A 22,509-nucleotide genomic window follows, 5' to 3' on the forward strand; every position below is an offset into this window, starting at 1 on the left:
TTTTGACCACTTATTGTCATAATGAAGTCATTCAGAACATCTGCCAGAAACTCAAAATACTTATCAGATCCTTACCCTAAACAACTTGTGGCAGCCTATCTGCTGATCAGGCCCCTACCCTAAAACAACTCATGATTCCTTAAGGACAGATATTTCCTGGCTTTCATCAGAGTCAACCACAATTCTTGACAGGCAACTTTAACAACCTTGTGGCCTTTTGTCTTTATAAGCCCCTGACTCTCCCTTTTTCTCAGAACACTCTTTGGGTTTAACTAAATCTGTGTTTCCTGCATTGTAGTTCTTGAGATCCTAAAGGAACTCTTTTTTTAATTTAATTTAATTTTATTTTTATACAGCAGGTTCTTATTAGTTATCCATTTTACACATATTAGTGTATACATGTCAATCCCAATCTCCCAATTCATTCCCCCACCACCACCACCCCCCACCACTTTCCTCCCCTAGTGTCCATACATTTGTTCTCTACAACTGTGTCTCTATTCTGCCCTGCGAACCGGTTCATCTGTACCATTTTTCTAAGATCTAAATATAAGCGTTACTATGCGTTATTTGGTTTTCTCTTTCTGATTAACTTCACTCTGTATAACAGTCCCTAGATCCATCCACCTCTCTACAAATGACTCAATTTCATTCCCTTTTATGGCTGAGTAATATCCCATTGTATATATGTACCACACCTTCTTTATCCATTCATCTGTCAATGGACATTTAGGTTGCTTCCACGACCTGGCTATTGTAAATGTGCTGCAATGAATATTGGGGTGCATGTGTCTTTTTGAATTATGGTTTTCTCAGGGTATATGCCCAGTAGTGGGATTGTGGGGTCACATGGTAGTTCTATTTTTAGTTTTTTATGGAACCTCCATACTGTTCTTCATAGTGGCTGTATCAATTTACATTCCCACAAACAGTGCAACAGGGTTCCCTTTACCCACACCCTCTCCAGCATTTGTTGTTTGTAGATTTTCTGATGATGCCCATTCTAAATGATGTGAGGTGATATCTCATTGTACTTTTGATTTGCATTTCTCTAATAATTAGCGATGTAGAGCAGCTTTTCAGGTGCTTCTTGGCCATCTGTATGCCTTCTTTGGAGAAATGTCTATTTAGGTCTTCTACCCATTTTTTGATTGGGTTGTTTGTTTTTTTAATATTGAGCTGCATGAGGTGTTTGTATATTTTGGAGATTAATCCTTTGTCTGTTGATTCATTTGCAAATATTTACTCCCATTCTGAGGGTTGTCTTTTTGTCTTTTTTACGGTTTCCTTTGCTGTGCAAAAGTTTTTGTCTCATTAAGTCCCATTTGTTTATTTTGGTTTTTATTTCCATTACTCTAGGAGGTAGATCAAAAAAATCTGGCTGTGATTTATGTCAAAGAATGTTCTTCCTATGTTTTCCTATAAGAGTTTTATAGTGTCTGGTCTTACATTTAGGTCTCTAATCCATTTTGAGTTTACTTTTGTATGGTGTTAGAGAGTGTTATAATTTCATTCTTTTACATGTAGCTGTCCAGTTTTCTCAGCACCACTTATCAAAGAGACTGTCTTTTCTCCATTGTATATCCTTGCCTTCTTTGTCATAGATTAGTTGACCATAGGTGCGTGAGTTTATCTCTGGGCTTTCTATCCTGTTCCATTGATCTACATTTCTGTTTTTGTGCCAGTACCATATTGTGTAGATTACTGTAGCTTTGTAGTATAGTCTGAAGTCAGGTAGTCTGATTCCTCCAGCTCCGTTTTATTCCCTCAAGACTGCTTTGGCTATTCCTTTTCAGGAGATCAGAATCTTTTATGTACATACAGAAATCTTTTTATATATATAGGCAGAATTTTTATGCATATGCAGGAATATATATGACTCATATATAGGTGTGTGTGTATGTATATATATATATATTTATACAGGTATCTTTTATATTTATACCAGAATCTTTTATACTTATATCAGAATCTTTGGGGGTGAGACTAAATCAGGTGCATGGTTCTGACTAATACACTGTGGATGTCTTGGTCCCACTCTCAAAGACTCAGTTTCAACCGGAAAGGCATGGCCCAGGACATTTGCTATTATTATTATTATTATTATTATTATTACTACGTAGTTCTAGTAAGACCAGACTTGGCTCTTTAGACAAAAATAAATAATTTCAAGCAAGCTACTTAACCTTGTCTAAGTAGTTATCATCTTGGTATGTAAAATGAGGATAATTACACTACTTTATGCAGTAATTTGTGAAATCTGAATAGCATGTGGTATAGTCCCTGGCATATAGATAACAGGGAGATATTCATTTTCACAAATATGTGTGAAATCAGCAAAATATTTTTCCATAGATAAATGCTCAGTGTTTATTTTTAATGCAACTGGAAAATATTTCCAAATCATCAGTAATTTAAGTCCCTTCAGAATATAATTTGAGACTTATATGTGTGTCTCAGATACATGATATTTTAATTCGCTTGATAAAAATACATACCTATTTTTTGCTGGTCTTTCCATTCATGATAAAATCATCGACCTAGTACAGATAGGCATCGGCCCAACAAACAGAAATTGCTAAACACATTTTTGCCTGTTCCTAATTTCTTCCATTTAATCACATTTCTTCAGGCACCAAGTGTCTGAGTATCTTCAAATCTCAGGTCAGCTTGTTTCAGAGAAATAGGAGGTGATAGCAGTTAAGTGACACTTGAAACAGGGTTTGATCAAGCACCACTTGTTGGATATACTTGGACTGAGTTTTAAACCTGGGTTTCTCATTCATGCTGCTATACTGTAATTTGAGATTTCAAATTCCTTAGGCAATACATTTGACCTTAAAACACTGCTATGTTTCAGGGATCTCCATTGGCTGTAGGGTCTCCCTTTTTATCCAGCCCCTCTCTGTTACCTCTAAAGCATTTGCAAATGAACTTCTGTGTAGAAGGGCGCTAGCATGTTTATAGTCATAAATTAATAGGTGTTTAAGAGAGATTTTCTATGACAATTACTTTATTTAAAGATCATTTTTATTTTAAAAGATTGCTTTACTTGAATCTGAAACCTTGATAACAGCAAATAATTCAAACAGTCTAAGCAGCAAGTATGATGCAGTTATAATTATCTGAATATGTTAACATTTAAGGAACAGTCAGGAGCATTACTGGCCTTTAGAAAAATAAAATGCTTCATGTAGACACTAATTAATCAATAAAATCCTACTTGGATTCTATTAAGTATTGAAAACGACATTTCAACTTAAATATTCCATTTACAGCCCTGACCCATTCCCAAGCAGCAATAAAAGCCAATTAAGGTGGCATTCAGATTAAAATTATGAATGCTGTCACCACCCTGGTCTACATTAATATTATAACAATTAAAGAGAACACAGTAAGGAATGAATCAGGTAAGTACTCCTGCACCGATACCTCATTTTTTGGCTAGTGTTGAGGGATTCACTATTACACAAAAGTGGCTTTTAAAGAACAGAAGGTTTGGAATTAGAAGGCCTGCGAAAATACCAATCCTTTACTAATTGAGTATGTGTCTGAGACCAATGTCTCCCTCTGTAAAATGGGGATAAGAGAAGCTATTTTCAGGACTATGTTGAAGATTAGAATTGATGTTTATGAGTGATCCAGCCATGTGCTGGACAAGCTGGAGTCATGCAGAAAGTGGCAGATCTATTCTAGAATGCTGAGATCTACATTCATGGAATCTTAGGAAGAAAACCAGGATTCATCAGACCTCACCAGCCATTTTCAGTGCAGAAACCTTTTAACTGTAAGTCCCCAAAGATCATGCTGCAGCCTCTGCTTGAACATGTGTATTGCTTCAAAATTTGTTTCTTCATGGGGTGTCACAGTTTCATTGCTAATATTGTTAGCACATGCAGAAATTTACCTCCTTATTGACTCTCATCGGACCTAGTTTTACCATTGACAATAAAATAAACTTTATTGAAATTCATTTCTGGATGAATTGTTCAAGAAATATAGAGATATGTTTCGCTGACTTTGGAGATAAGCTGCCTCAGACCAAATCCCAGCCCTATCATTGACTTGCTCTGTGAACTTGGACTGGTTAACCTTGCTATCCTTTGGTTTTCTCATCATTAAATGTGGATGATAACTCCTGTCTCTTCCATGTGCTGTGAATGTTAGCTATTACTGCATCCTATTTCTTTTTCATATTCTTAAACATTCCTTGTAGAATACAATGTACAAAACTTTTTCCAGCCCAATCTACCCTGGATGTCAGTTTAAACACCAAAACCCATGTAACATTGGCCATTTTGATGCACATCTTCATGGGGTGAGCTGCATATTTCCAGATCCGCATGACAACAAACATTCTTCTTTTTACAGTGTGCAAGGAAGGAAACAGAAGTTTAGAGAAGTGAGGTCAGGAAACTTGTCCACGCTCCCCCAGCTTGTATGTGGAGGGTCAGGGATCAGAGCAGCCACAGGTGCCGCAGTCTCAGCACCTAAGTGTCTTGCTACAGTTTCTCCAGTATCAGCCACCAGCAGGCAAAGAAAGGAAACCAGAATGGGTAACACCAGAGTTGTGAGAAGCTGAGACCCTGGCTTTGTAACTGGCCACCGTGAAGAAGAGCAATGCAAACCAGGTCTAATGGACATCACAAACTGACTTGATCCAGTAGCGGCCGGAATGTTTACTAGAGATGCTTGGCAAGTCAGGTAGGAAAATCACGCTGATTCCTCCTGGGAAAAGCAGAACGTGGTGCTGTGATACAAACACTCAGCTCAAAGTGGTGTTTCCACAGCACACAAAGTGGAAGAGCATCTTAGCAACTAGACGAGATGTGTGCAGTTCAGCAGTGACCTCCTGGAAACAACACATTTATTCAAAAGATGAGTTTAATGGTCAAATGGAAAATCTGACTGACACTATATTTGGGGTGGAGCTAGGTGTGATGATGACTTTAAAATCGTATGATGTAATTAGTCACCTCTTTATTTTTACTTTGAATGTTATTTATAGAAATAGACCTGATTCTTAGGACAATAGGGATTGTGCTACCCAGCTGCTGCCACCTGTGTTAAGACTTGTTCCTAAAACACAGCCTGCAAGGGAGGAACATTCTAAGACTGGAACTCAAGATGGTGTAGACTGACCACTGTAGAGCCAGAATGTTATCTTGAATTAATTCCCTAGCATCACAAAGTCAGCAAATCACTGAGATAGGCCATAGATCCAAACCTCTTTACTCTAAACCCTGGACTCTTTTGCCAATAGTTCCCATGATATAAATGAAGCAAAGATCCCAAGATCAAAATTATTTTATTAAGATCAAAATTATTGTATTAATTAATCTACAAACTTTCCCATTATAAGATAAAGTTTCAATAATTTGGTTTTATATACTTTCTATATTTAAAAAATTTAAAGGCAATTAAATAATTGTATGATTCCATTTATATGGAATATCTAAAATAGGAACACTCTTAGTAACAGAAGGAAGATTAGTGGTTATCAGAGGCAGAGGGGAAGGGGAAATGGGGAGAGGCTGCTTAATGAGTATCAGGCTTCCTTTTGGGGTAATGAAAACATTCTTGAACTAGATGTGATTATAGTTGTACAGCATAGTAAATGTACTAAATGTCACTAATGGTAAATTTTATGTTATATGTATTTTACCACCAAAAAAAATCACAAAAAAATCATTTTAGGACTATTTTATCCTCTGGAAGTTAGCAGGGTTTCATGGATGGAAAATGATTGGGGACAAAAATAGTCTCTAGTTCTAATCCTAGCTCTACCACTTACTAGCTATATGACCTTGGACAACTGGCTTGATTCCCCTGTACCTCATGTACCACATGAGCTTTCTGTAGGAGCAGCTAATGCAGATCAAACACCTTGTAGAGTATTTGATGTATAGTAGGTACTTCGTAATAGTAATGGCCACATAGTCATGGATTCTCTAAGGTGATATAATAGGTAAAAAGACAATGATTTAGAGGTTGACTTTATTGTAAGGAAATTTGCTGAAAATGTACAGCAGTGATTCCCAGGAGACTGGTGTGTTCATACTAGTCCACTAAGTTTTCATCTTTTATTTCTCCCAGAGCTGGAATTCAGTGCAGAGAATATTTTTGACATTAAATAAGACAAAAAGGGAAAACATCTACCCAAATTATTGAGCTTCTGGGGTTGATAGAAATACTCTTTCTTGAAAAAATTAAGCTGTGAGGTAAAAGATCAAGTTAGTATGTACAAAATATAAGGATTAGACTAATAGAACTATATTTCTGGAACATATGAACTTTACCGACATTTCTTGAAGGGTCTGATCTTGGTTTGATGAACTGGGCAAAAAACCGATGAAATTATAGCAGGTGAAAATATAACTGATTGTCTATAGGAGATTATATATATATATATATATATATATATATATATATATATATATACACTACACGTACTATTGTTATCATCCCATTTAAAAATTAGAAAACTGAGGCAATTTGAGTTGTACCTTTCCCATTATTATATACATAGTAAGATACTAAATCACGATTATAAATTGAGACAGCATGCCTCCAGGGACCTTGGTTTTAACCACCATACAATAGCTACCTCTCTATTCCACACATCTAAGTTTACTTTTGGCTTGAGGTATTTTTAACTTGCACACTTATGAAGACAAGAAAAGTATTTATTGATACTTATTAAAGCATGAGATATAAAGAGAACTTTATATAATATGATATAGATAACTACATAGTCATCTACAATAAACCATAAATGTTTTTCTTTGTATTCCCTTAAAATTTCTAATTCTTCCTAAGCAAGGAACTTGTACGGAAGTTTTACTGTGGACAACTAAATTTTTTTTTTAACATCTTTATTGGAGTATAAGTGCTTTACAATGGTGTGTTAGTTTCTGCTTTATAATACAGTGAATCAGGTATACATATACATATGTTCCCATATCTCTTCCCTCTTGCGTCTCCCTGCCTCCCACCCTCTCTATCCCACCCCTCTAGGTGGTCACAAAGCACCGAGCTGATCTCCCTGTGCTGTGTGGCTGCTTCCCACTAGCTATCTATTTTACGTTTGGTAGTGTATATATGTCCATTCCACCCTCTCACTTTGTCACAGCTTACCCTAACGACTAAATATTGCATTAGGTGTTCAGTGTCCTTTTCATAGCTTTTCCCTTCTAGACATTCCATGGCTCTGTTTCATGGGGGAAAACACACAAAGATTAAAAGCCAACTGAGAAATAAATACTACTTTAATAATCTTGTGGAAAGCCCTATAATCATCCTGAAAGCAGTTGGTACCATTTAGGATGTCACTGGGTACAAGTTGCAGAACATACTACTAAAACTGACTTAAATGGTAAGGACTGTACAGTCTTACATAAAAGTCATCTAGAGCTAGGCTGTACTTGGTACAAATGTGTAAAGACTTGATACTGACTTCTGGGACCAACACTCTTTCCTTCCTCCCTCTGGCACAATCCTCAATGTGTTGGCTTTCATCTGGAGATGCGTTGTTTCCTGGTTGCAGTGGGACAGCTTCCCCTCCAAGCATCAAGTCCAAACACAATTGTGTCCAAAGTCTAAGCCTAAAGAGAGCAGAAAAGAGCTTTCTTCGAGAATCTCTTGACCTTTATTTAGAAGGAATATAATTTCCAGAAGCCTTGTAAAAGACTTCTTTTGTTTCATTGACCAGAACTGGATCCCATGGCTACACTAACTGCAAGGAAACTGAAAAAGAGAATAAATGGCATTATCAGCTTCTATAATAGGAGGAAGACTCTGCCAGTAAGAAGAAATGTGAGGATGTTTTAAAATGTAGGTTTTAGGTATCACTCAGGTATGATGAAGCCAACGGCTCAGGAGATGATCGCCATTGAAAAGATAGTTTGTTACTCATTGTGCCCAAGAGAAGAAGGCAGGCTATACCACTTAAGGTCATGTGGGAAAGAAGCAGGGTTGGTCAAGAATCATAGGGTATAAGAGGAAAATGTGAGCAAGAAGTTTTCTGTGGTTTCCACGGAATAGGTAAAACAGGTTAAGCAGGCATAGGATTGGCTAGTTTGAATAATTTCATCAGGGTCTGGGGCACATAGGCTGTCCCTAGTTGTCTGATACTTGGTCCTGCAGTGATTAGCACAGGGTAATATTGCCCCAGAATGTGGGAACTCAATAAAGGAGGTGGGGAGGGAGAAAATATAGGCTTTGGATTGGTTAATTTACATATGAACAGTGCACTACTGGATGAATTACTTGCTATCTTTGGGAATTTAGCTAACCTGTGAGGGGCAGTCCCTCTTCAGTTAGTGAAGCCCCAGATGCCAGAGCATTAAGAATACAGAAAATAAAACTTCCCAACAAAGAAAAGACAAGGACCAAATAATTTCACTGGTGAATTCAACCAAACATTTAAAGAAAAATTAATACAAATTATTTTCAAACTCTTCAAAAACATTGAAGAGGCAGGAATGTGTCTACACTCATTTTATGAAGGTAGTATTACCCTGATACCCAAGCCAGATGAGGACACTATGAGAAAAGAAAAGTAAAGCCAATATCTCAGATGTATTCATCTGTTAATTCTAGCAAATTAAATTCAACACCACATTAAAAGGATTATATACCATGCTAAAGTGGGATATATCCCTGGAATGCAAACATGTTTCAACATATGCAAATCAATAAATATGATACACCACCACAATAATAAAATGAAGGATAAAAATCATATGATCCTCTAGGGAGATTGGTAGTGATAAATTAGGAGTATGGGATTAACAGATACAAGCTACTCTACATAAAATAGATAAGCAACAAGGATTGACTGTATAGCACAGGGAACTATATTCAGTATCTTGTAATAACCTATAATGGAAAAAAATCTGAATATATATGTATATATGTCACCTTGCTGTATCCCTGAAAGTAACACAATATTGTAAATCAACTATACTTCAATTAAAAAAACATATGATCCCCTCAATAGATACAGAAAATGTATTTGACAAAATTCAACACTCTTACATGATAAAAGTTCTCAATTTAATGGGTATAGAAGGAAAAAATCTCAGTAAAATAAAGGCTGTATATGACAAACCCACAAGTAATATCATACTCAATGGTGAAAAGCTGAAAGTTTCTCTTTGAAGATCAAGAACAAGACACAGGTTTTCATTCCCACCACTCCTATTCAACATATTACTAGAAGTGCCAGCCAGAGCAATTAGGCAAGAAAAAGAAACAAAAGACAACCAAACTGGAAAGAAAAAGTAAAACTGTCTCTGCAGACAACATGACCTAATATATAGTAAACCCTAAAGGCCCCACCAAAAAAATGTTAGAACTAATAAATGAATTCAGTAAAGTCACAGGATACAAAATCAACATGAAAATAAGTTGCATTTCAACACACTAACAATGAAATATCTGAAAGACAATACCCCATTAACAATAGCATCAAAAAGAACAAAATACTTAGGAATAAATTTAACCAAGGAAATGAAAGATTTGTATACTGAAAACTACAACATTTTGAAGAAAGAGATTTAAGAAGACACAAATAAATGGGAGGATATTCCGTGTTCATGGATCGGAAGTAATATTGTTGAAATGTTGATTCTACCCAAAGATATCTACATATTCAGTGCAGTCCCTACCAAAACTCCAATGGAATTGTTCACAGGAGTAGAAAAAAGTATCCTAAAATAAGTATGAAACCACAAAATATCCTGGGTAGCCAAAGCAATTTTTGAGAAAAAAGAATAAAGCTGGAGGCATAACATTTTCTGATTTCAATCTATACTACAAAGTTATAGTAATCAAAACACACACAAGGATATAAACAGACACACAAACCAATGAAATAGAATAGAGAGCCCAGAAATAAGTCCATGCATATACATCAACTAATATTTGACAAGGGAGTCAAGAATATTCATTGAGGAAAAGATAGTCTTTTCAATAAATGGTGTTGGGAAAACTGGATGTTTACATGCAAAAGAATGAAACTAGACCTCACTTTATGCCACTCACAAAAATTAATTAAAAATGAATTAAAGACTTAAATATAAGACCTGAAACCATAATGTTCCTAGAGGAAAATACAGAGGAAGTGTTCCTTGACATTGGTCTTGGCAAGAAGAAAAAAATGCAAAAATAAACAAACAAGACTATAGCAAGCTAAAAAGTTTCTGTACAGCAACAGAAACATCAACCTATGGAATGGGAAAATATTTGCAAATCATATATCAGTAAGGGGTTAATATTAAAAATATATAAGGAATTCATACAACTCAATAGCAAAATAATAATAATAATATGATTTTTTAAATGGGCAGAGAATCTGCATAGACATTTTTCTAAAGAAGATATACAGATGGCCAACAGGTACATGAAAAGGTGCTCAACATCACTAATCATCAGAGAAATGCAAATCAAAACCACAATGGATATCACCTCATACCTGTTAGAATGGCTATTATGAAAAAGTGAAGAGATAAAAAGGATGTGGAGAAAACTGAACCTTTGTGTATTCTTGGTGGAAATGTAAATTGGTCAAACATTATGGAAAACAGTATAGAATTTCCTTTAAAAAATGAAAAATATGGCTACTATATGATCCAGAAATCCCACTTCTGGGTATATATCTAAAGGAAATAAAGATCACTATCTTGAAAAGATATATGCATCCCATGTTCATTGAAATATTATTCACCGTAACCATTACATGGAAACCAGCTAAATATCCATTGATGGATGACTGGATAAAGAAAAGGTGATATATATGTGCACATATAATGGAATATTTTCAGCCTAATAAAAAGGAAATCCTGCCATTTGCAACTTGGATGTTAGATCTGGGGAATCTAATATTCAGCATGGTGACTAAAGTTAACAATATTTATTATATAATTGAAATTTGCTAAGAGTAGATCTCACCACACGCGTACAGACACACACTGCAAAAATGTGAGGTGATGGATGTGTTATTGAAGTAATAATGTTGTAATATGTACATATATCAAATCACCACTTTGTATATCTTAAACTTACACAATGTTGTATATCAATTATATCTCTATAAAGCTGGGGAAAATACAGAAAATACATTTAATGTAGAGGAAAATGGTTTTGGTAGTCTAAGAATCTCTGTCAAATATTACAGGTCTTAGGTTCATGTGGCTCTTTGTACTTCTTCCCCAAATCTAAATCTAGAAGCCAGAATTCTTATGAACACAAGAGGCAGACTGTGAGAACTATTACAAATTAACAAGTTACTGTCTACAGAGGGGGCCTCACTGGTTTGCTTTACCTACAGATAACAGACAGATCAGAGACACAGCAGGAGGGTCTCCCCTTGTCAATTTGGAGAACTTTCCCAGATGTGCTTTTCAAGAAGCAACAGAAATCACAAAAGTACCCTTTATAACTAAGTATTGGATGTGAAAATTAAAAGTTCAGAGCTTGTCATGAGGGCATGGACCCCCAGTGGGGTCCTAGGAATGGTTTTGATTCTGACCAATCAGAATAGTTAATGTTTTTTTCAGGAGAGACTTTGATCAAGGGATGAAGAGTCTGGAAGTTTGGCAAGACAAAGAGAAGCAAACATTCTCCCCCTACCCCCCACCATATTAGTATTCTTGGCTGGAATTACTTTTTGATTGATTAGTGTCAAGCGTTAGTGAGTTCTGCTGATTCTCCTCTGCGCGCACCTTTCTGTTTCGCCTCACCTCATTTAATTTAGAAAAAAGACATTCGTGAATTAGCAGTTACTGCTCGCTAAAGAAAGTGCCTGTTCTTTGCATAGGCAAATGCTCAAAATTCGTTTTCAGATCAAGTCTCTATCTATTGATTCTTATGAGGCCTTGCATCTTTCATCATACTGTAAAAATTGTTGACTGCTTGCATTTTTCTCATGGTGCCAGAGCTGTCTTCGGACTGCCTGCTTGGCTCTTTAATTCTCTCTCTAGTCTGAGTTTTGGGCCTGTGTGTTGAATCGCTGCATCAATGAAGAATATTTGAGGTTAGTGATGCAAATTACAAAGAACTCCTTTGTTTTGAAAAACATACTTCCGGTTGATGTCTGAGCAGAAATTTAATCTGTACTCTCCTTGAGTACTGTGATAACATCCTGTGTGACACCATTTAGCATCATCTCCCAGGCCCCCAAAAGTAAAGGGGACATTAACAATTAATCACTGCAGGCCACTCTGGCCCTTAGGTACTGATGATGCAAAGTTGGAAATGAATTTCATTTGCTTTTCCAAGATCTTAGTCTAAGGAGAGTCACACACAGGTAAGTGTGATATAGTGTGAATCAGATTTGAACAAAGTAGAGAAGAGGCTACAGGAGAGATAGATCCTATCTGAGTATTCAGAACAGCCATCAGATTTCTGTAATTCCTGTACCTCAGGTGGTGACTATTCATCTATCTAGCCCTTTCTTTGTGTATAAAGGATAGAAAATTTCTTGAAGCCCAGTTATAAGTCTCCAGTCTAAATTTCTCCAAAGCAGTTGTTTTGGAAAATATAGATGTGGGTTCTGGTGAGAGAGGCTGGTCCAGAATCCAAGCTATGGAAGCCAATACTTTACTCTTTTCAGGAATAATCTATATTTTGACTTTATTTTTTTTTTTTTACATATGCATTGAATGGTGAGGGTGTATAAGGGAAATCTTTCCAAGAGGACAAGGTGACAGGCCACTGAGTGGATATGTGAGACTGTCTGTCTCAATGCCCATGGAAATAAAAGTAGCACAAAAAAAAAACATTTTTAAGAAGGCTCAAACCTTCCTGCTCCAATGTAACTGCCCATTTTATCCTTGCTCCTCTGTACTTTGTCTTTGCCACACAAATGTGAAACATTTTAATGAAGTCCTACTGCTCAGAATAAAGCATTTTGAAGCCCTAGGAGAGCCCCAGCCAGCTCATCAGGGGTTTCTGAAAGTTGCCTGAACCCACTGGGCCATTCTGGACTGGTCCACAGGGTTGCTACAAGCTGTCATTGTTGAACTGGAAACTTTTAAAAATGTATCTATATTTGACAAAAGGCTAGTAAAAAAGGCAGTCATTTGGAGGAACATATGGGGAAGTTCATGAAGAAAAACAGAACAAAACAAAACAAACAAACCAACAAGGAAAACAGATAGAAATTTAACAGCACCTGGTATTATACATTAGCATGAAATTAATCTTAGGAAACGCTAAAAGTGTCTATAGTTGGCCCCTTCTGCATGTTCTTGAATGAGATGGAGAAGATGAATCAGGCTGTTTAAAAAGTTAACATTATCAGATTAAAAAATGTTCATCTAGAGGGAAAAAAGATTTTCCTTGTTAAATTTGTTAATGTTAAGAGCAGAACTAAACAGTTTTGAGTTCTATAATTTCCTTTTTTGGGGGAGAATACATAAAATAGCATCTCAAAAGATAAGTTATTTCACCATGTGTCAAGTTGATGTACAAAGAAATTACTAAATGAAAAAGAAATGCCTGAATTCTCTTAGCTCATAATAAAAATACCTGGCATTTGTATAGAACTGTGTAATGTTTCTTAAACTTATTTTACAGATCAACAGCATCACAAGCACCAAGGTGCTTACTGAAAACTCAGATTCCTGAACAACTCATTAAGAATCTTTAGAAGTGCTACTTTGCAGTTTCTATTTTACCAAGCTCTGGATATGAATTAGTTTCCTATTGTTATTGTAACACAAGTTACTGCAAATTTAGTGCTAAAAACAACTCGAATGTATTCTCTTACTGTTCTGGAAATGAGTTTCACTGGGCTAAAATCAAGGTACCAGAGGTTTTGTGGGCTCTATCAGAGAATGAATTTTCTCCTAGCTTCTGGAGACCACCTCCATTCCCTCATTCATTATCCCTTCCTTCTTTCCCTCCAACCCCTTTCTTCTCTTGTCCCATCTCCTACTTCCTCTCTGATCTCTTGTTTCCCTCTTATAAGGACCCTGTGATTACAAAGGCCCTAACCTGGAGAATGCAAAATAAACTCCCCATCTCAAGATTCTGACTTTAATTACATTTGCAAAGTCCCTTTTATCATATAAGGTGACATTCCCAGGTTCCAGGGCTAAGGACATGGACATCTTTGCAGGGGGCAGTGCTATTATTCAATCTACCAAGAGGTGATTCTTTAGCAAATGAACATTTGAGAATCATTGTCACAGAGTAGACAAGCTATCTTTGAGTAACAGGATGTTTAAATGTGTAAAACTTCAATAGTGATCTAGGTCATAGGCCAGATATACAAGACATTCTAAGAAATTAAAATACTAAATCAACTATCATTAGAACATTAGCCCACTCAAGCGTATAAAATAGTTCAACTGAAAAGTTGAGAATGGGATGAGTTTTTAGAGATTGCTTTGCTGGCCCTCATGGAGACAAAGAGGGCAGGAAGCGCCTACAGTTTCTTTTAATTAATATTCCCTATCCTGTTCATGAGCTTTTAACATTTTAATCATAGTTATTTAAAATTCCTTCTCTGCTTCCTTCTCAGGGCACTTCTGAGTCTGGTCTGTTGAATGCTTTATATCTTGACAGTGAATTATTTTTCCTTGATCTTTGTTGGTCTCATGATATCTCACTGTTTTCTGAGCATTATGTGTAGAACAGAGGGGCCTGAGGTAAAGAGGACTGAGGTCTAGAAATGAGCATGCCTCTTCTACTAGGTTGGTAATGTGGAGAATATCAAGCTGGTTAACAGTTGATCTAAGATTGGGATGTGTTGTTGCTCTTATTAGCTTCAATTTACCACCAGCTCCAGATTCCTCTAGGGTCACCTGTGCTTAAGGTGCAGTTGGGTTGCCAGATGGTTTTTCTTTTACCACCCTCAAGTCAGCCTCCCTGTACAGCTGCTACAGTGACTTTTTTTAAAGCTGTAATATACTTTCTGCTGTATTAATTTAGGTATGATCATTTTCTGTGGTTAAAAATTGCATAATCTGTCTGACTGGGAACTGTTCTCAGTTCCTTTACGTCACCCTTGGGTCCTTACCCAATAGCCCCCTCTAGCTCGGCAACAGAGAGCCTCTCTCACTGGAAAGAACTTTGCTCTTTTAAAGGGTTCATGTGATTAGGTTGGGCTGACCCAGATAATGTCCTTATTTTAATTTTAACTGATTAGTAACCTCAATTACATACGAAAACATGCCTTTGCCATGTGATATAATCATGGGAGAAACACCAGGGGACAGGAATAATGACAGCATCATAGAATTCTGCCTACCACATTCTGCCCTGTGGTCCTCATAACTTCTGCCTACCCAATATGAAAAATACATTTATAACTTCCCAAGGTTCCCAAGGATCTCATGCCATTAAAGTATCAAAGTTCAAAATCTCATCTAAAACTCATCAGCTCAACTGTCCAAAATCTCATCACCTAAATTAGGTATGGATGAGGCTTCTAAATGTACCCCATTAAATGTCATTTCTCTCCATCTGTGGGCCTGTGAAACTAAAGAGACCTGTTATTGTCTCTAAATATTCCTAGCATACAATGGTTAGGAAAATAAGTATGGACATTCCAACCCAAATAAGGGGGAAATTAAAGGAGTTGACGATACAAGCAGTTTTGAAATCCAGCCTGGCAAAATCAGAGGGAATCCTTGATTAGATTCCAACCTGAAATAACCCTCCATGGTCCTCAGCTCTGTCCTGTGTGCTTTTGGTTTTGTCCTCTGAGTTGTCTTTCTTTGTTATGAATGGTCACACATTGTCTGCAGCTAGGTAGTTTTATCAGCCTGATTCCTACCCCTGTGGTCATTTCTTCAGCATCCTTCAAGAGCAGCAGACTGACAAGAAGAGAGAAGGAACAAGGTATGGAGACGGGAGTTAAGATTACATCATCTTTCTTTAAAAATTATTTAGTATCTCATTTTTTTTTTTGGCCACATTATATGGCTTGTGGGATCTTAGTTTCCCAACCAGGGATCAAACCAGGGCCTCCCGGCAGTGGAAATATGGAGTCCTAACCACTGGACTACCAGGGGATTCCCAAGATTGCATCATCTTTGGAATCAAATAGACCCATTAGTTATGGTTGTTGTTGTTTACTGAGCTCTGCCTCTTGACAGTTGTATGACCCTGACTAACTTATTTAACTTCCTTTTTTTTTTTGATCCTCACTTTCCTCACCTCTAAAATGAGGCTATTATTACCAATCTCATAACATTGTTACAAATATTAAAGAAAATAAAGTTTTATTGTCTTATAAAGTGCTTAGCCCATAGGCCAGAATTTGATCAGTGCATGGCAATTACATTATTGGTATTTCTCTCATTCTCTTCCTCTTTCTTTTCTGCTATTGTGAATTACAAACAGTAGCTTCTGTCTATAGTTGACATGCAGTCACCTAGGAAAGCTTTAAAAGTACTGACACTTGCGTTTTGCCCTCAGAGCTTCTGATTTAATTGGCCTGGAATGTGATCTGGGCTTTGGTATTGGTTAAATCCTCCAGCTAATTCTAACGTGCAGCTAAAGTTGAGAATCAATGTAAGACTTTGTAAATTATGATGACCACCTGAGCCTTCTCAATGACCTTCCCCTTTCAACACAATCCTAGGTGGTCAATGCACAGGAAGAGTAGGATTGACCCAGAGAATGGTCTCTGAAGAGCTCCTTAAGGCTTTTCTCCAGAACAGCCTCTCCCAAGCCCACTTAGATACCCAAACACCTCTAATCAAGCACATTTTTTAGTGAAGTATTACAAGATCTTGCTAAGATCTGTGTTGGCTTTGTTATGTTTCGCTGGGTTGGGGTATTTATTCATAATGTCAAATACACCATCCAGGCATACCCATGACACAGTTTTTCAGGGAAAGTGAGAGTTCCAGAGGTCAGAGACCAGACTAACTAAACTGGGACAGGCTGGGAGGACTACAGTCAGAATTGTGGGGGTCAGAGACAGTAAACTTAGGTGGGTGTGACTTTGTGAAAGCTGGTACAGAAGATGTCCTAGGACACTGACTTTGAAAGGAAGATAGGAGAGATAAGGAAGGAAAGGTGAGAAGGACGGAATTGAGAAAGAAGAGTTCAGAATGGAAGGGACAAAGGATCCAAGAACAAAAGAGTGGCTTTACACTGTAGTTACATGTACACTGCATGTGTACTGTATGCAGTATATGTAGACAGTAGCTACATTTTTTTATGCCTTCTACAGTGTATAGGCCATACACATATAATCCTTCCTGTTATTAGGGGATATAGGAGTCTTGGGAGAGGGGTAGAATTTCAATAACACCAACATATTTAATTATGTTACTTAGTCATTTAAGAGTGTAATTAAGTGGCTTCATTACCCATGTACCAAGGCTTGGAGGAAATTGCCTCCTGTCTCTGATCACTGGTCTTCTGGTATCAACAGCATATCCATATATCAAATTAGATTCTGCCATTACTGACATTTCCAGACTCTATGACAATGTGCTCAGACATTTAGAAAGTCAAGAATATGAAAACATTACATTGATTGATGTTGCTTGGAAGGTCTTCAGGAAAGATCACGAAAAGATCCCTGAAAATTCTAACAACCATGTAATGATTTCCCACCCCACCACACACACCTCACCTCAGGGAATCAGGTTGTATTTCTAGATACAAACCATTGCTGGACAGGAAGTTATCCAACAAAGGACTCTGAACATCTTCTTATAACAAAGACATATAGGGGAGCATAGGACAGAGTCCCTTATAAGCTCCCTTTTTTAAATAATTTTTCCTTCTGTATCCCAAATGTGCCAAAGAAAGTTGTGATGGGATTGTAGACCTGATCAGGATTTATAACTGAATTTCACCTGGAAATCTTGCCCTGAGAGAAGTTGATATGAAGGATCACTTCACCTTTAGCTTCTTGAGGAAGTTTCCTGGAGCTTAGCTTTGAGTTACAGGCTGGTCTTGATCTCTGCCCCTCTCACCAGGCAAACCATGCCACTCTGGTGACAAGGACTATTTGGGTGATTGATACCTCCCCTCTTCAGGGCAACACTATCAATCTCTAGCTTTAGTTTGGTGCAATGCCTTCAATGTCTCTGACTTATTATGGTGTACCATACATAAATCAGCACACATGTTGTCCCAGAAAATACAAGTCTCCTGACTGATGGTCAGATCCAGAGCTGATAACAAAAGGTCTCATTCATTTAATGGCAGCAAGGCCAAGGAGCAGCCTACACAGCTCCAGTCTGGCTTCCTTCCATGACAGTAGACTGACTATTTCCTTTAGTGAACTCACCCATTTCCTCTATCTGGACCTCTAGTCTCTGGGTTTAGAATAATGACATTCATGTATCTGACCAAGATGATTTGTCCAAGTTGGTTATCCCAGAGATAAGATCACAAATACCCCTCCTTTAAGCAATAAAACCTTTTAAAACAGAACAAAGCGATGGTAATCAAAACATGTGGTACTGGCATAGGACAAACACATAGGCCAATGGAATAGAATAAAGAGCCCAGATGTACACCCTTGTGTATATGGTCAGATGATTTCCTACAATGGTTCCAAGACCATTCAATGGGGGAAGAACAGTCTTTTCCACTACCTATGTTGGGAAAACTGGATATTCACATGCAGAGGAATGAAGTTGGACCCTTATCTTAAAGTATAAAGAAAAATTAACCCCAAATGGGTTAAAGACCTAAATGTAAGAGCTAAAACTATAGAACTCTGAGAAGAAAATGTAAGGGAAAATCTTCATAACAAAGGCAAAGACAATAAAAGAAAAAATAGATGTTGGACTTCATCAAAATTAAAACTGTTGTATATCAAAGGGCACTGTCAACAGAGTGAATGCAGCCTAAGGAATAGGAGGAAATATTGGCAAATCATATATCTGATAACGGATTGATAATATCCAAAATATCTCAAAAAAGAATCCCAAATTTTTAAAAAGCAATTTTACTATGTGAAAAATACATAAATAAAACATAGAAAATATACTATATGTCACTCCATTATTCAAGAATTTTTAAAATTTCCCACTTTATACTGAATAAAATCTTCAAACAACCTGTTCTTTTTCATCTTTTACCACTTCTCAGGATATAGTCATCTACAGGCAGTTAATAGATATTTGTGTGATTCATGCCTCAGACTTTACATCTTTAAAAATTAAAATACCTTTTTTTTCATTTCCTTAAGAAATGTATTGGTTTTGCCTTAAAAAATTCCCCAACTTCTCCATAGCAAAGCATCAATTTTAAGTATCTTTCCAGACTAGGGTTTATGTGTATTGAGGCAGTACTTCTTTTTATAGAAAAGAGGCATGACCTGTTTTAAGAATCTCTGCCTGGGTTAGAGAGTGAAAGATTGTTACTGTTGAGTTCTACAGCACAGGAATCCATTTCAAGATGAGAGAGAAAAACAAAGGAAGGACATTCAAAGAAAAAGAACAGCATGTGCCAAGCCACCTAAATCTACCAGCAATTCAGTATTGTTGAAATTCAAACTGCATGTTGGGGGCAGAGTCAAAATGGTGGAGTAGGAGGATGTGGAGTTCACGTCTCCCCACAACTAGGGCACCTAACCCTGGTGGGGGACCTCAACACCCAAGGGAACAGGAGGAACCCCCAAGCAACTGGGTAGGATGTGAGAGGGTAATGAGTGGGGAGGAGAAGTGGAGGTTGGACAGGACTGGTACCCCTGAGGGGTAGATGGGGTAAGGGAGGGGTTCCCATGCCTTGAGGGACCCTGAGGGGTTCAGAGGATTGAGGGGGAACATGGCTGGCATTTCCCCTGCCCACTTGGGCCCAGGAAGCCTGCTGGGGTCCCAGGCTGGATCCTCCACTCTTCAGGGTTCCCTCCGGCTGCATGAGTCCTGGGGGCATGGTTGGGGGGTAGAAGAAAAGGAGAGGTGAATGGGGAACCTACTGAGGTTCTGGGCCTGATTATCCAAACTCCGAAGCCGGAGGCACTCCAGGGCCCCTCCAGTCTTGCTGAGCCTAAGGCCTGCCCACACCCCCCAGGGCCTTTTCCAGCAACATGCGTCCTAAGCCTAGACCACAACCCCACTGAAATCCTGCCCCTGCCTGAGCCCCAAACTCCACAGGCAAGGCCTTTTCTGGTCTTTTTAAATTTTTTTTCTCTTTTTTGCTATTGTGTTTCTCTTTTACTTTCCATCATTGTTTCATTTATAAGTTATTTTTTCTAACATATCTGTTAGTTTTCTAATCTTATTTAGTTTTTACTCTGTTATTGTTCTGCTCTTTGTGTTTTGTTTTGTTTTGTTTTTTGCCACCCCTCATAGCTTGCAGGATCTTGGTTCATGGGCCAGGGGTTGGGCCTGAGCTCCTGTTGTGGGAACACAGAGTCTGAACCACTGGACTAACAGAGAACCTCAGACCCCAGGGAATATTCATTGAAGTGAGAATTTCCAGAGGTCCTCATCTCAGCACCAAGACCCAGCTCTACCCAACAGCCTACAAACACCAGTGCTGGAACCCTCAGGCCAAACAACCAGTAAGACCGGAACATAGTTCCACCCATCAAAAGAAAAAAAATGAGACAACAAAAAATATGTTACAGGTGAAGAAGCAAGGTAAAAACCTACAAGATTAAATAAATGAAGAGGAAATAGAAAACCAACATGAAAAAGAATCAGAGTAATGACAGTAAATATGATCCAAAATCTCAGAAACCGAATGGAGGCATGGATTGAGACAATACAAGAAATGTTTAGCAAAGACCTTGAAGAACTAAAAACCAAACAGACAGAGATGAAAAACACAATAACTGAAATAAAAAATACACTAGAAGGAATCAATAGCAGAATAATTGAGGCAGAAGAACGAATAAGTGAGCTGGAAGACAGAATGGTGGAAATAACTGCCAAGGGGCAGAATAAAGAAAAAAAATGGAAAGAACTGGAGACAATCTCAGAGACCTCTGGGACAACACTAAACACACCAACATTTGAATTGTAGGGGTCCTAGAAGAAGAAGAGAAAGAGAAAGGGTCTGAGAAAGTATTCAAAGAAATTATAGTCAAAAACTTCCCTAACATGGGAAAGGAAATAGCCACCCAAGTCCAGGAAGCACAGAGAGACCCATACAGGATAAACCCTAGGAGAAACACACCAAGACACATATTAATCAAACTAACAAAAATTAAAGTCAAAGAAAAATATTAAAAGCAGGAAGGGAAAAGTAACATGTAATATACAAGGGAATCCCCAGAAAGTTATCAGCTGATCTTTCAGCAGAAATTCTGCAGGACAGAAGGGAGTGACAGGATCCATTTAAAGTGATGAAAGAAAAGAACCTGCAACCAAGATTACTCTATCCATCAAGGATCTGATTCAGATTCGACAGAGTAATCAAAAGCTTGATAGACAAGCAAAAGCAAAGAGAATTCAGCACCACCAAACCAACTTTACAACAAATGCTAAAGGAACTTCTCTGAGGAGGAAACACTAGAGAAGAAAAAAACTCACAAAAACAAACCTAAAATATTAAGAAAATGGCAATAGGCACATACATATCAATAATTACCTTAAATGTAAATGGATTAAATGCCCCAAGCAAAAGACACAGACTGACTTAATGGATACAAAAACAATATCCATATATATGCTGTCTACAAAGAGACCCATTTCAGACCTAGGGACACATACAGACTGAAAGTGAAGGAATGGAAAAAGATATTCATGCAAATGGAAATCAGAAGAATGCTGATACTCAGCAATCAGTAGCAATACTCATAACAGATAAAATAGACTTTAAAGTAAATACTGTTATAAGACTTCCCTGGTGGCACAGTTGTTAAGAATCTGCCTACCAGTGCAGGAGACATGTGTTCGATCCTTGGTCTGGAAAGATCCCACATGCCATGGAGAAACTAAGCCCATGTGCCAAAACAACTGAGCCTGTGGGCCACAACTACTGAAACCCACATGCCTAGAGCCCAAGTTCCACAACAAGAGAAGCCACCACAGTGAGAAGCCCATGGAATGCAATGAAGTGTAGCCTCTGCTCACTGCAACTAGAGAAAGCTCATGCACAGAAACAAAGAACCAAGACAAAGATACAATGCAGCCAAAAATAAAGAAATAAATTTATTTTAAAAATAATAATAATTAAAAATAAATAAATTAAGACTGTTACATGAGATAAGGAAGGACACTACATAATGATCAAGGGATCAATCCAAGAAGAAGATATAATAATTATAAATATTTTTCCAAGATTGAACCTCAATATATAAGGAAAACACTAACAACCATAAAAGGGGACATCAACAGTAACACAATAATAGGGGGGAAATTTAACACCCCACTTACACCAATGGGCAGATCATCCAAACAGAAAATAAATAAGGAAACACAAGCTTTGAATGACACAATAGACCAGACAGATTTAATTTCTATTTGTAGGACAGTCCACGGAAAAGTGGCAGATTACACTTTCTTCTCAAGTGCACATGAAACATTCTCCAGGGTAGATCACATCTTGGGTCACAAATCAAGTCTCAGAAAATTT

Source organism: Monodon monoceros, unplaced genomic scaffold (genome assembly GCF_005190385.1).
Source record: "Monodon monoceros isolate NGI ecotype Baffin Bay Population unplaced genomic scaffold, NGI_Narwhal_1 Super_Scaffold_16, whole genome shotgun sequence".
Classification (NCBI taxonomy): domain Eukaryota; kingdom Metazoa; phylum Chordata; class Mammalia; order Artiodactyla; family Monodontidae; genus Monodon; species Monodon monoceros.